At 39.4% G+C, this 13,773-nt stretch overlaps 1 long non-coding RNA gene across 1 annotated transcript; it reads right to left on the bottom strand.

Moving 5' to 3' along the window:
• Positions 1–11,201: 11,201 nt before the first annotated feature.
• Positions 11,202–12,003, bottom strand: LOC140453311 (uncharacterized). Its single transcript, XR_011952346.1, has 2 exons — positions 11,807–12,003; positions 11,202–11,667 (listed from the first exon to the last, which is right to left on the bottom strand). It is a non-coding gene; the product is annotated as an uncharacterized lncRNA (long non-coding RNA).
• Between the last annotated feature and the right edge of the window lie 1,770 nt (positions 12,004–13,773).

The following is a 13,773-nucleotide window of genomic DNA, read 5'->3' as shown; positions in this document are numbered from 1 at the left end:
GCTTGATTGGAACAGCATTTCCTCAATCAATATAATGTGTAGTGAGATTAGTAATTCCCAGGTTCTTTCCACATATCTCCCCATGTGATTAAAGCAACTCTTTCTGGTCATTTCGATTTTCATCTGGAAGGTAACTCAGTAGTTTATCCTAGTTTTCCAGAACTTCCTCATTGTTCAATTTAATTTGAGGAATGTCCAATTCACAATAATCTGAAATTGTTTAATCACTCTGTGTTGTAACCAGTAACACATTCTCTTTTGTTTTCTTTTCAAAATAGCTTTTGAACAAAACATCTCTTCAAGCCACAGAATGGTCACAGAATAGTTGGAGCAGTAAGCCATTCAGCCCATTAAGCATGCGTTGCTGTTCAAAATGATTTTGGCTGATTATCTAACTCAGTACCCTGTTCCATCATTCTTTTTATAAACTTTGATCCCTTTAGCCAGAAAAAAAATCTATTATGTTTTGGACTCAATCAATTTCTATGACAGTGAATTCTAAAGAGTCACCACAGTCAGGGTGAAGAAAGGTTTCCTCATCTCAGTCCAAAATGCCCACTCCAGTATCCTTAGACCGTGAGCCCTGTTTCTAGACTCCCTTGCCGTGGAGAACATCCTTCCTGGTAATCTAATTCTGGACATAAACACTGGCTTGTGCTGCGTCTTGTGATCTTAGCCTGGGTAAATATGGGGAGGGTTGTTCTCAGTATTGCCACACTTTGACAGTGCAAGTTAACCTCTTGCTGATAGCAGGCTGGAAGCAAGGTAGCCATTTGTTGCTAAAAAAAAAAGAGATAGGACTGAGTGCTCACTGCCCATAAACAAAAGGGAAGAATGACCGAATGAGGAGAGATATTAGAGGACTTTTTGTACCTGTAACGGTGGACATTGATAGAAATTACTGACTGCCGTATAACACACAGGGAATCAGCAAAGGTGACCCAAAGTGCTGGTTCCGAATTACACATGTTGCACTTTCCAAATGACAGCAGCCCATTGGTTGAAGCAGTTTTCCTTTTTATTGAAATTAAAATGTTCAGCGATGTATGACACACCTCTGGAGTAGTTGGGACAGGGATTTAAGCCTACTAAGTCTAACCTAGGAACTAAAGCCTACTGATCTAGGGGTAGGGAGGCTATCATTCTACCATAAGAGGCCTGTTTTGCATCTCATATAGAATTGATGCAATTTCCCTTAATTGCTTCATTAATCTCTGGGGATGTAAATAATAAGCCACTTGTCAGAGTATTGTGTATTGCTCAGGTATCACTGAGTAGTATGCTGATCTTTGAGTCGGAGGGGTCGAGATCTACCATCGGGTTTAGAATAGGCTAATTGATACTGCCACAGCAGTGCAGTCCTGAGATAATCCTGCACATCAGATGTATATGAGGCATTAAACCAAACCACTCTGCCCTCTAAAGAGACCCTTATTATTTTGAATTAAAGTGAGGAGATTATACCTGGTGTCCCGGCCAGTGATGATCTGGTCATCATCTCCTTCCTGCTTTTCTCATGGTACACAAATTAGATATCACATTTCTGACATGTGACTACATGATCGAAAGAACTTCAGTTGTTGGATAGAACATCTCTGATTGAAAATTGACTTTGTCAGAACCTGCATGTATTATTACTCAACTTGGTTGTTCATGTTTAACTCTCCGCTGAAAGAAAACACTCCTTTCCAACTTCCATCAAATGAGAATAAGACAAAGCTCAGTGCTGTAATATTTCACTTTGAACTAACATCTGGATCAAACTAAAATACCATTCAATGCAAATATTAAATAAAATTGAACCAGTTTTAAAGGATTAAAGCAAATTATATTTTTCACCAAAGGAGTGTATTGAGATATTTCAATATTTCTCATTGTGTCAAGTTCCAGCAAACAGTGGAGTCTGTTCCAATCTATTTTACCTTGTCTAAAGAATAGGCTGAGGAAAAGAACAGTGCATGAGGAGAGCAGTACAGTGTGGATCAGTGATTAATAGCAGGAGAATTATTCTCCAGATTAGATTAGATATGTAGTGGAATATACTAAAATGATAAAATAAGAAAAGCTAAAGTGGGATATTGTCAGCTGAATGTTTTATACACTTGTTAAAATTGGGTCAGTCAGGATCGTATTGAATGGTGGAGCAGGCTCGAAGGGCCAAGTGACCTATTCTCATTTATTGTTCATACTGCGAAACAATGTTGCTAATTACTCGAGCGGAGGTATTAAACACACATTTTAATCTGTTACATGGGCACATGCTGATATTTCCGTCTATGATTCCCTGGGTTTGACAGCTTGTAGTTGACAGTGGTCCCATGGGTTCTGCACTTGGTCTAGAGGTCTGGAAAGAGATGTTTAGAATACTCTGAGATTGCATTAAGATGTTCTATAAATGCGCAACTTTTCTACTTGCCTTCCTGCTCGGCTAGAGGGGGTTTTGCTCTTCATCAAACCTGTGCATCATTTGACTTCAATCTGCTTTTCTTTGTTGCATTATTGTATGGAGTTTATTCTCTTAAGACAATAGCCTGGGTTTTGCCCAAAGTTTAAGAGGTTTTTACTCACATTAGTTAGTTTCTGTATCCCATGAGGTAGATTCATTGCAGCCAGTAATGGAAAATATAGCAGATCAAATATAATGTTGTTAATTGTTATTAGGTCAATTAACAGGGATAACTATGTGCTGTTCTATGACCCTCAGGATTTAAAAGCCTTTTCAGTGGAGCCACTGCTGATTTACCCAATACGCTATACTGGTGAACTCACTGATAGTGAAACCTCTATAATCTGGGACATTGATGAAATACACACTGACTGGAACTGCAACTTATCAGAAAAACTAGGGAACAGCAAGAGATTGGGGCCGAAGCTCAGAACACAGAGGCACTGTAAACACAAGCACCCATTGACACAGCTTCTCGAGATAAGTTATGATGTGGTTCTGCACTATTTGGTTCTGATCTGTGATCGGAACTAATGCTTCTCTATCAAACCTATGTGGTTTATGGATAAAAATAATGTCTGCTAGAAGGCAACTACAACGCTGTCTTGCGATAATGTGATGCAGAATCAAGTGAAATTTGGAGTATCTGCTTTTGGGGCTTCTTGCATCCTTTCAAGTGGCAGCTGAATTTGGTGATCAGGTATCAGTTACTATCGAATTGGATGAAATCTTGTTAGTGTTCCATTTATTTACATTTCCCTATCTCTGAGGTTTGCCCCATTTCTTTATTAAAGAGCTAATGTGTGTGAGATCTCTTTAGTTCTGTCCATAGGAGAGCCGTGCTCCTGCCACTGTGCAACTGCATATTGATATCTGCCTTTAAAAACAATCTGAATCTATGGTCACATACTGGTGTAGGAACTGAGCGGGGCCCATAACACAATGGGCAACTCTTCAACTGCTACAAACCAATGTGGGCTAGATTTTCAAACTGTCATTATCACAAGGGTGCTTTTGGTGCCATATTCACTATTCAAAATAACAATTAGTCTTTCTGCTCGTGTAGAATTTCTCTCTATTACTTTAAATAATAGTGTGCTGTGTGTATGTACATGTGGTTTGTTTCTATTTAATTCTATTCCTCAATGGCTCTGAAATTGCTGCTGTATAGGATCAAAGGCAAAGTAATGTCTCCACAAGGACATTGTTGCTGGGTTTCCTCTGAGACCAGGGCAGACCTTTACCAGTTCATTGTAGGCCTGATACATTATAGTTAAGTTTCACCTCTGCCAGTTGGTACAACATGGAAATTTGAGTATTGATGAAAATAAAGTTTTTTTTAATTTAAGTCTTTAGTATTGTACTTATCAGGACACCCTCAAGAATACCAATGGGAAGGGAGAAAGCATTTAATCTGTCTGGGTAATGAGTGCTGATTGGTAAAGGCATGGAGAATGGACCAGGTGATGGTTGGCAGTTAACTGCCAATGCTTGTTGTGATTCGACTAAATTGGTGATGGCCATTCTCTGATTCATTTGGCAGGAAAATACCGTGATCACTCAGGCAACCTGCCAATTGAAAACTGAACAAAGTTTAGCTGTTAACTGTCCGTCACCATCTGACCAGCTCATTTCCATTGGGGACATCTCGATCAATCATTGTGCACTTTCCAAAGCATCAGAACTCTTTTCTCGTTCAGTATAAAATGTTGTTTCCCTTTATGCCAACATTCTTGCAGCTATCCTGATGAATGCAAGTCAAAAAAATAGAGAGAAGAACATGTCCTATTTTGCAGCAATACCCAATTTCTGTATTTGCAAATAACTGTTTGAATATGGGAAACGTTTGTTAATGGAGTATCCAACATCCAGCTGATCTGATTAAAATGGAATCAAGTTTTCGAATTTGAAGTGATTTAACCCCCTGATGAGTCCACTTTGTTCATGTAGATCCTCTTTGAATATTGTATCAGTCTGGCTGTTGAATGACAGCTTTGGAAAGTTGTTTATTTCTGTCAACTTCTATTTAATGAATTGCTGAAATGGTGGAAAGTACATTCTATTACATTTGCAAAACTAAGATATCTTGTGTCTCCAGGAGATGTGCACAGTGTAAATAAATATCCCATTTAATGCTGGCCTGGACAAGATTGGTAACCTTAAACTGGTACTTATAGAGAAAGGTCTGAGATCTTAACTGGCTCATTAGCATCTAATGTATTGAATTTAAACTTATGTCAATCTGTAAATTCTTCAAGGCCTTGATCCACGCTGTCTCTTGTACCCCTTATATACACACTCTGTTCTTTGGTTCTCTGATTGCTTTATATCTTTTTGTCCATGAGTATGGTCAAGTCCCCTGAATTAGATGTACTTTACTGATAAACTTCCTTAGATGCCCTCTGCTCCTTATTCTCACTTTGAAACCTTGCTTGAAAGCTGGTTTCATTTTTCTGGTCATTGGTCCTAACTCTTCTGATACATGCCAACAACCTTCTCCTGTTTGACATTGGGTGAATCCTTTTCCAGTTTGGAATGTCGATCTCAAATGTTGAATGTAGGGCTAAAAGCAGGATTTTTGGCAGTGTGGAGGAACAGAGTCATCTGGGTGTGCATATACATAGATCCCTCAAAATTGCCACACAAATGGATAGGGTTGTTAAGAAAGCATATGATGTTTAGGCTTTCATTTACAGGGGAGTCGAGTTTGAGAGCAGCGAGGTTTTACTACAGCTCTACAAGTCCCTAGTGAGACCACACCTGGAATATTGTGTCCAGTTCTGGTCGCCCTGCTATAAGAAAGATACAGAGGCTTTGGAGAGGGTACAAAGAAGGTTTACGAGGATGCTGTCTGGACTGGAGAGCTTGCCTTATGAAGAGAGATTGAATAAGCTCAGACTTTTCTCTCTGGAGAGAATGAGGAAGAGAGGAGACATGATCGAAGTGAACAAAATAATGAGAAGAATAGATAAAGTCAATAGCTAGAGAATTTACCCCAGGGCAGGATTGACTGGTACGAGGGGGTCATAGTTTTAAGATATTAGGAGAAAGGTAAAGAGGAGACGTTAGAGGTAGGTTCGTTATACAGACAGTTGTGATTACATGGAATGCATTGCCAGAGGTGGTAGTGGAAGCAGAGTCATTGGGGACATTTAAGCGACTGCTGGACATGCACATGGATAACAGTGAGTTGAGGGGTGTGTAGGTTGTTATTATATTTTACATGAAGATTAAACCTCGTCACACTGTCATGGGCCAAAGGGCCTGTTCTGTGCTGTGCTTTTCTATGTTCTATGTTAAAGCATCTCATAAATGTGAGTATTTAACGACCACTTTGGCAGATTTAATTGATTGTAATTGGAATGTGTCTGCCAAAGCTTTAGCAAAACTGAATCAGCAAACAGCTTCAAACTGTGTGCACATCCATCACATCACATTGCTACACCTCATTAACATTTCAAATGCACTGCTCCATTCCAAATAGCGACCCACCCCGTTCCCATTCAGAGAAATTTGTTTCTGATGGATAGAAGTGGTTGTTTCTGTACTTCTGCCACTTTTATTGAACTCATCTCAAGTTGCACTTCAGAATTTGACAGTCAGGTCAAGACTTTTTGCGTTAAACTTTATCAACGTTGACCAGTTTGCCAGCTCTTCATGTTCTTGAATATTGGAATGGGACTGGGTTCTATCAGCCCTCTCGGGACAGGCAGCAAGGTCATTAGGTGGATAATAGGGTGGGAGATAACAAGAGAAGGAAGGAGTTTCAGTGGCTCTCATGTTTCCACCTCCGTAGTATTTTATTGATCCCAAATTAGGGAAAGGACGACCACTCAGGTGGTCAATGTAGAGTCTGTTCCCGGTAATGCTGGCAGATTATTAGCAGTAGGTGGGTCCTCCAATGTGTGGGAGACCTCCTCCTGCATCCTAGAGACACGCCTACAGGATATCCCTCCTAATGAAGTACCTTATGGCTCACAACAGGGTATCCCATCTGCATACTGGAACAGTCTCCTGTCCATGGTGGCGATCATTACAGGAAATGGAAATCAGAGTAAGTGAGTGAAAGAAGCCGTGAGGGCTAGAGTGTTCACAACATTCCCAGGAGCAGATTGTCAGGTCCTGCTGAGACCATTAATAAGGCATTAAGATCCCCCAGTTGGATAATGGACACTGGGTTTCTCCTACTCCTAGTAAGAGTATTGTGATTACTGCTGTTTCAGTGCTATCAAGCAAATAGTGAAGTGTGGCCAAGTGATAAAATCATTTACATTCAGTGCTGAATAGTTGAGACTTTTTTGTGAGAAACTTTATAATTCTTCTCGATGTTCTTAATACATTTTTTGTTTCATACAATGGTGATTTTCTACGTAGGGTTACAGAGGAAAAACAGACCATTTGGCACAATCAGTCCATGCCAGTGCTTATGTTCCACTCAAGATGTTTCACATTTTTCCTCATCTAAATCGCCCATTGTAATTCTCTATTCCCATCCCTTCCAAGTGCTCGCCTAGTTTCCTTGAAATACATCTAAACAATTGATTTCAAGTATTCCGTCTAGTCACATATTCACGCCCCCCCCAACTCCACCCCCCCACCTCCCGCCCCCATTTTCATCATTCTTTCAGTGAAGAGGTTACTTCTGAATTCCCTTTTGGATTTCTTGAGGTACCGTCTTATATTGACAGCCTCTAGTTATGTTCTGTCCCAAAGTGAAATGTTTTCTCTGTACCTTCTCCTTTCAAAACCTTTCATAGTTTTCGAACTGTCAACCTTCTTTTCAAGAGAGAAGTGAACAGCACAACAATTTTCCTTGATATACACAGCCAAAAAATTGTGTATAATTCTTATAAATCTTCTCTTCACTCTCTCTCATACATTCTATAATATGTCAACTCGAACTGCAGGCAATACTCTTAATTATAGTCGACCAATTTTTTATAGTGACCCTACTGTCAAATCTATCCCTTTCGAGATAAAGCTTAGAGCTTTGTTTGCATTTTTATGCCCTTTGGAACCTGTGGTGAAATTGTTAGTGACTGATGGAATTGTCTGAAATCCCTTTGTTTGTCTCCCTCACTTAGACATGCATCTTCGAATAAGTGACCTGCACATTATTCCTACCAAGATGTTTATCTGTGTGGATCTTCATTTGCTAATTATTTGAACATACCGTAAATTAATTAATGATCTCTTGCAACTTCTTGTACTCCTCAGAATTGGCTACATTTCAACATTCCATTCCAATTTGGTGTCATTGAATTGCTAATTATTTGTCGTAATTACATACAATATTTAATTTTCAGTTTTACTTTATTTTGTTTTGAATTTTTAGAGAGGTGCAGTAATCCACACGTTAACTATAACAACTAAATGTAGAAAGACAGATAGATGACAATTATTACACACACAGGACTAATTAATAGGCTCTATTAACTTCACGGTCAAAACAGGGAATTATTTTTTATAGGAATGATATGGTGAGATGATCCATAGTGCAATAACTTTTTGTCCATTTTTTTTTGATTATTTCCCCAGGTCTTTCTGTGCTGATATGAAATTGAAAAGGTACCCATCTTCCATTTCAGACTAAATGATAATAGAAAAAACAGCATTTATATAAAATACAACATGATTTATGAAGCCATCCCTCTAGGCTTATACATATTCACATGCATGTAGAGTTATATAGGGAGAAGCTGAATAGGCTGGAGCCGATTTCTCTGGAGCGTTGGAGGCTGAGGTGTGACTTTATAAAGGTTTATAAAATCATCAGAGGCGTGGATGCGGTTAATAGACAAGGTCTATTCCCTGGGATGGGTGGAGTCTCATCTAAACCTATACTCGTGAGTATAGGTTTAGAGTGAGAGGGGAAAAAGTTGAAAGTACCTAAGGAATAACTTTTTCATGCAGAGGATGGTGCGTATGGAATGAACTACCAAAGAAAGTGGTGGAGGCTGGTGCAATTTCGACATTTAAAAGGCATCTGAGTGTCTATACGAATAGGAAGGGTTTAGAGGGATATGGGCCAAGTATTGGCAAATGGGACTGGATTAGTTTAGGATATCTGGTCAGCATGGGTAAGTGAGACTGAAAGATCTGTTTCCAAATTGTACATCTCTATGACTCAATGATCTACCCCTTTGCTCTTAATGTACTAGTCGAATCTCTTTGGATTATCTTTAACATTATCTCCCATGGCTATCTCATTTTCCTTTATTGCCCTCCTCATTTCCCTCTTTAGAATGTCCCTGCACCTCTTGTACTCTTCGAGATTCACTTGATCTCATTTATCTACATCTAATATATGATTCATTCTTAATCTGAACCAGAGCCTCAATACTTTTATCCCTCCAGTGTTCCCTCCTCTTACCAGCCTTATCTTCACACTAACAGGAACATCACACCTCCGAACTCTCGTTATCTCACTTCTGAAAGCTTCACTCTTGCCGGCCAGCCCTTGAGCTGCAAACAGTCTACTCCAACCAACCCTTGAAAGTTTTTGTCTCATACTATCAAAATTTGCCCTAGTCTAATTAAGAACTTTAATTATATATAATGCCAATCCTTCCCATAGATATTTTACAACTAATCGAATTATGACCCCCGGCCCCAAAAAGCTCCCCTACTAACCAATCACTTGCCCTGCCTTATATCCCAAGAGTAGGTCAGTTTTGCTCCTTCTGTGGTAGTTACATTTGCATATTAATGGAGAAAATTGACTTTAGCACTTACCAAATTCCTCACCATCCAAGCTCTTAACACCATGGCTGTCCCACTTTATGTTTGGAAGCTTAGAATTTGCGATTATTACAATCCTATTATTCTTACATATAAATGAGATCTCTCAACGTATTTGTTACTCAATTTCATTCTGACTACTGGGGGGACTATTACAATCGCATCAAAGTTATCATGCCCTTCTTATTTCTGAGTTCCATCCACATAGCTTCACTGGACCGTCCCTCAGAAATCCCTTGTGTTAGAACAGCAGTAATGTTTCACCACAAGAAAAATTGACTCCAATCTCCTTCTAGCTCTTCCTACTTCCTACTTTGATTGTGGGAGGGGCTTTGAACATAAATTATTCAATTTACCAGTGATGGTTAGTAGCTGAAAATAAAGATACTGTGGGTGACTTGGTGATGGGAAATAAAAGGTTACATTGTGTGGAAGGAAAATTATGGATATAAACAAGAATTTTAAAAAACGAACTCCATTCTGTCTGCCCAGGTCTTGCCTACACCGCTGTACCTCCAGAGGACTTTCCTTTTATTTTGATGAGTTCAAGTCAATCTCAGTCGCTGTTTTGTACTTGTCAAGCATTTGTTAACGGGTGTTTGCCATTTCAAAATGTAGGTTACCTTATTGTGTACGTTCTCAGAGTTCAGTGTTTGGAGTCTTTGTTGTTTCACCCTGTGCTTTGGTATATAATGCAAAATTACAGAAAAATATTAATAGCAATTTAAGGTTAGGATATTGGAAGAACAGCTAAGAGCATCAAGTTTGACAGAGGGTTTGTGGGACAGGACATGGAAAGCAGCAGTGTTTCCAGAACTTCTGATCTCTTCCTTCCCTGACTGAAATCAACCTGTGATTTATAATTTTTGAAGATTGTTGTTCATTAATATCGGTGTGTCAGATAGATCTCAGTCTCAGGGAGGTGTAACGTGCTTCTTTGTTTAGTGATGAACTCAGAGGAACATACAATAGTAATGGTGTAAACCCAAAGGGTTGAAGGAGCAGAGGATCCTCCGTGTGTCTGTGCACAAATCAGGGAATGTACCATGACACGTGGACAGAAGAGCAAATAAACCCTACTTCATCAATAACGCTGTAGAGAACAAACACAAAGCAATTATGTTAAACTGAAATAAAACAGTCTCTTGTCTCACCTGGAATGTTGCATCTAGTTTCAGGTGCCACGTTTTTAAAAAATGCGAAGTTATGAGATTGGGTGCATGACTGCTTCGCAGCACTACTCCCGGAATGATATACCTCACCGACTCTGAGAAATTGAGAATGTTCTCCTCTGCTGATTGTTTCCAGTTGCTATGATTGGTTCTCAATTCCGTCTTGCGTCATATAGATCCCAATGGCTGAATATTTCAAATACTCATGAGCCCTACCTTGCCTGATCAACATCGACCTCTGATTTATTATTTTTGAGGGTTGCTGTTCAGTAATATCCTTGACTCAGATAGATCTCAGTCTCATTCCCTGGGATTTGACCGGTGTGGTGTGTCAAATAGATCCAAGGAATTGTGCTCCATGAGATTTATGTGTGCTGTGTCTGAATACCTGACTGAACGCTGACATTTTTGGCTGATGAATGTTTCGTTGGGCGCTTTAGGTGGCGATTTCTGCATTACTAACCCAGCCTGTCCCGACATTGGGAGTACTTTTAGGTTAGACAGTGTAGAGTAAATTTTCAAACTCCTTTGCCTGTCTTTTATAGGCTTCTGGTGGAACAAAGCTCCTCATTTGTATCATTAGGTGACCCGAGCTTGTGACCCTTTGTGCATAAGAGGAAATGTTCTCTTATCATTCTGCCTCTGGAGTGTTCCATTAGGCATATCGTGTGAAAGATGTATTTACATTAGTGGGCTGCATGGTAGCGCAGCATTAAACTAAATGACTGGATGAAACACAACCAAACAGAACAAGTGAAAGCATTTGGCTGGGAAAGGAGTAGGATGTGGGAAAATGTCTTATTACTGACTGGCCATGAAAAAAGAATTAAGCAAACTCAAGGTTAGTGCATATTCATTCGAAATTTATTAACCATTTCAGAAAGCATTTTTATCCAAAACGTTGATGTAAAAGCTAACAGAAGTGAATATAATGGCTGGATGCCACATTGAGATGAGAACACATGCGCTGTGAGTTGGGAATTTTCTGTACATCAGTGACAGTCACAAGAAAGGGAATACAAAGGCTCATCAGAAAGGGTAGGCAACCATTCTGAGTAAGGAACAAATAAAAACAAAAACAAATGGGCTTCAAACAACTGGGAAGCTACAAATTCTTCCAACCACAACCATCTCAAAGATATCAAAGCAAAAAGGAAAATCCATCAATAATTGTCTCAGTTACATGCTGATAAACTGAAGTCATCTCACTGCTAGAGTCAACAACAGGACAGATTGTAGATTGGGGATTCAGAGATCTTGATAAGCAGATCAGGAAAATCAAAGGGGTCCACAATTCATTCACTTAACCTGGAAAAGAGAGATAAAGCAATGACGCAGATATTTATGATCAGGGTCTTTCAGATTTAATGTTTATTCAATGGCACACTTAGAGATTTCACAAAACATATTGTGCTGCTTGTCGTGAGAAAGATGTGATTATCCTCACCTTCACCAGAGTGACGGCAGCGCTGTAGAAGATACTCAGGAAGAACAAGGTGATGAACGTGGAAGCAGTTGTCCAGATGTTGCTGTTATCATCCTCATAGTCTTCAATCCAAGTGCGATCTATTGAATCTATGAATATAAAGCCGAGAGAACGCATTTAGATTGTTTATTGATCCAGATCGATCTATCTGCATCTAAGTCATGTAATTAGAGACCATTACATCTTTATAAAGCAGTCAGATATTTCTCAAATGTGACTTTTATCTGTATCTATTAGTGCATTGTTGAATCTCAGCAAGAAATTACAAATACTAACTGCACATGTCCTTTCTTCATTGTCCATGTCAGAATGTTTTAAATTATTTTTCTTTTAATCTATTATTTAAGGATATTATTATTTGAGGAATGCTTATTATGAATGATTATTTTAATTATATCATTATATTTTAAATATAGGCTGTGACAGCACTTTAGTTGAAAATTGTGGCCATCACTGAATAAAAGTTCAAATATGATTCTCATTTTTATGTATTGGTGACCAATTGCTTGGCAAATCGTAAATATAAGTGACATCACAGTCAGGACATTGCTTCATATTTTTGTTTGTAGGATCTGTATATTTAGGAATAAGTTTTTGTACATGTGTCCCTTAATTTATTTGATCCACTGCTTGGTGTGTTTGGTTTACATTTAATGTTTGTGTATATGGTTATGAGAGTCTCTTACTTCACTCTTGCCCATGTTGGAGTCTGTGCATGAATAAACATATTCCTGTTCCTTTACTGCTGGTGTGCTCATGTGTTTGTGTACCTAAATTTTGGTCTTTTCACATTGCGTAAGCATCATCACGCTAATATGCCACTTCATTGCTGCTTATGCTTATCTTGTAATGTCTTTGTGAGTGTTCACTTTTCATTAGTGCTATCTAAAATGTGTGCTTATGTGTCTGTTTCAGATCCTACCTACACTGGGTTATTTTCATGTTTATGCTGAATAAATGTTATCATACAATGTTATGTTTTGATGGATGTTTATATTTATATGATGATGTTTGCTTGTGTGGCAATCTTTCCCAAACCATGATACGAAAGTCGGAGGAGTTGTAGACAGTGAGGAAGGATATGGCAGGTTACAGCGGGATATAGAGAAGCTGCAGAGCTGGGCAGAAAGGTGGCAAATGGAGTTCAATGTAGCTAAGTGTGAAGTGATTCACTTTGGTAAGAGTAATAAAAAGATGGATTACTGGGCTAATGGTAGACTACTTGGTAGTGTGGAAGAGCAGAGGGATCTTGGTGTCCATGTACACAGATCTCTGAAAGTTGCCACCCAGGTAAATAGTGCAGTGAAGAAGGCATATGGCGTACTGGCTTTTATTGGTAGAGGAATTGAGTTCCGGAGTCCTGAGGTCATGCTGCAGTTGTATAAGACTCTGGTGCGGCCGCTTCTGGAATATTGTGTGCAGTTTTGGTCGCCATACTATAGGAAGGATGTGGAGGCACTGGAACGGGTGCAGAGGAGGTTTACCAGGATGTTGCCTGGTATGGTAGGAAGATCCTATGAGGAAAGGCTGAGGCACTTGGGGTTGTTTTCTTTGGAGAAAAGAAGGTTTAGGGGTGATTTGATAGAGGTGTACAAGATGATTAGGGGGTTAGATAGGGTTGACAGTGAGAACCTTTTTCCGCGTATGGAGTCAGCTATTACAAGGGGGCATAGCTTTAAATTAAGGGGGGGTAGATATAGGACTGATGTTAGGGGTAGGTTCTTCACTCAGCGAGTCGTAAGATCATGGAATGCCCTGCCAGTAGCAGTAGTGGACTCTCCCTCTATATGGGTATTTAAGCGGGCATTGGATAGGTATATGGAGGATAGTGGGTTAGTGTAGGTTAGGTGGGCTTTGATCGGCGCAACATCGAGGGCCGAAGGGCCTGTACTGCGCTGTATTGTTCTATGTTCTATGTTCTATCTCCT

The sequence above is a fragment of the Chiloscyllium punctatum genome, chromosome 27 (assembly GCF_047496795.1).
Source record: "Chiloscyllium punctatum isolate Juve2018m chromosome 27, sChiPun1.3, whole genome shotgun sequence".
Classification (NCBI taxonomy): Eukaryota; Metazoa; Chordata; class Chondrichthyes; order Orectolobiformes; family Hemiscylliidae; genus Chiloscyllium; species Chiloscyllium punctatum.
This window is presented reverse-complemented; position numbering and strand designations above follow the sequence as displayed.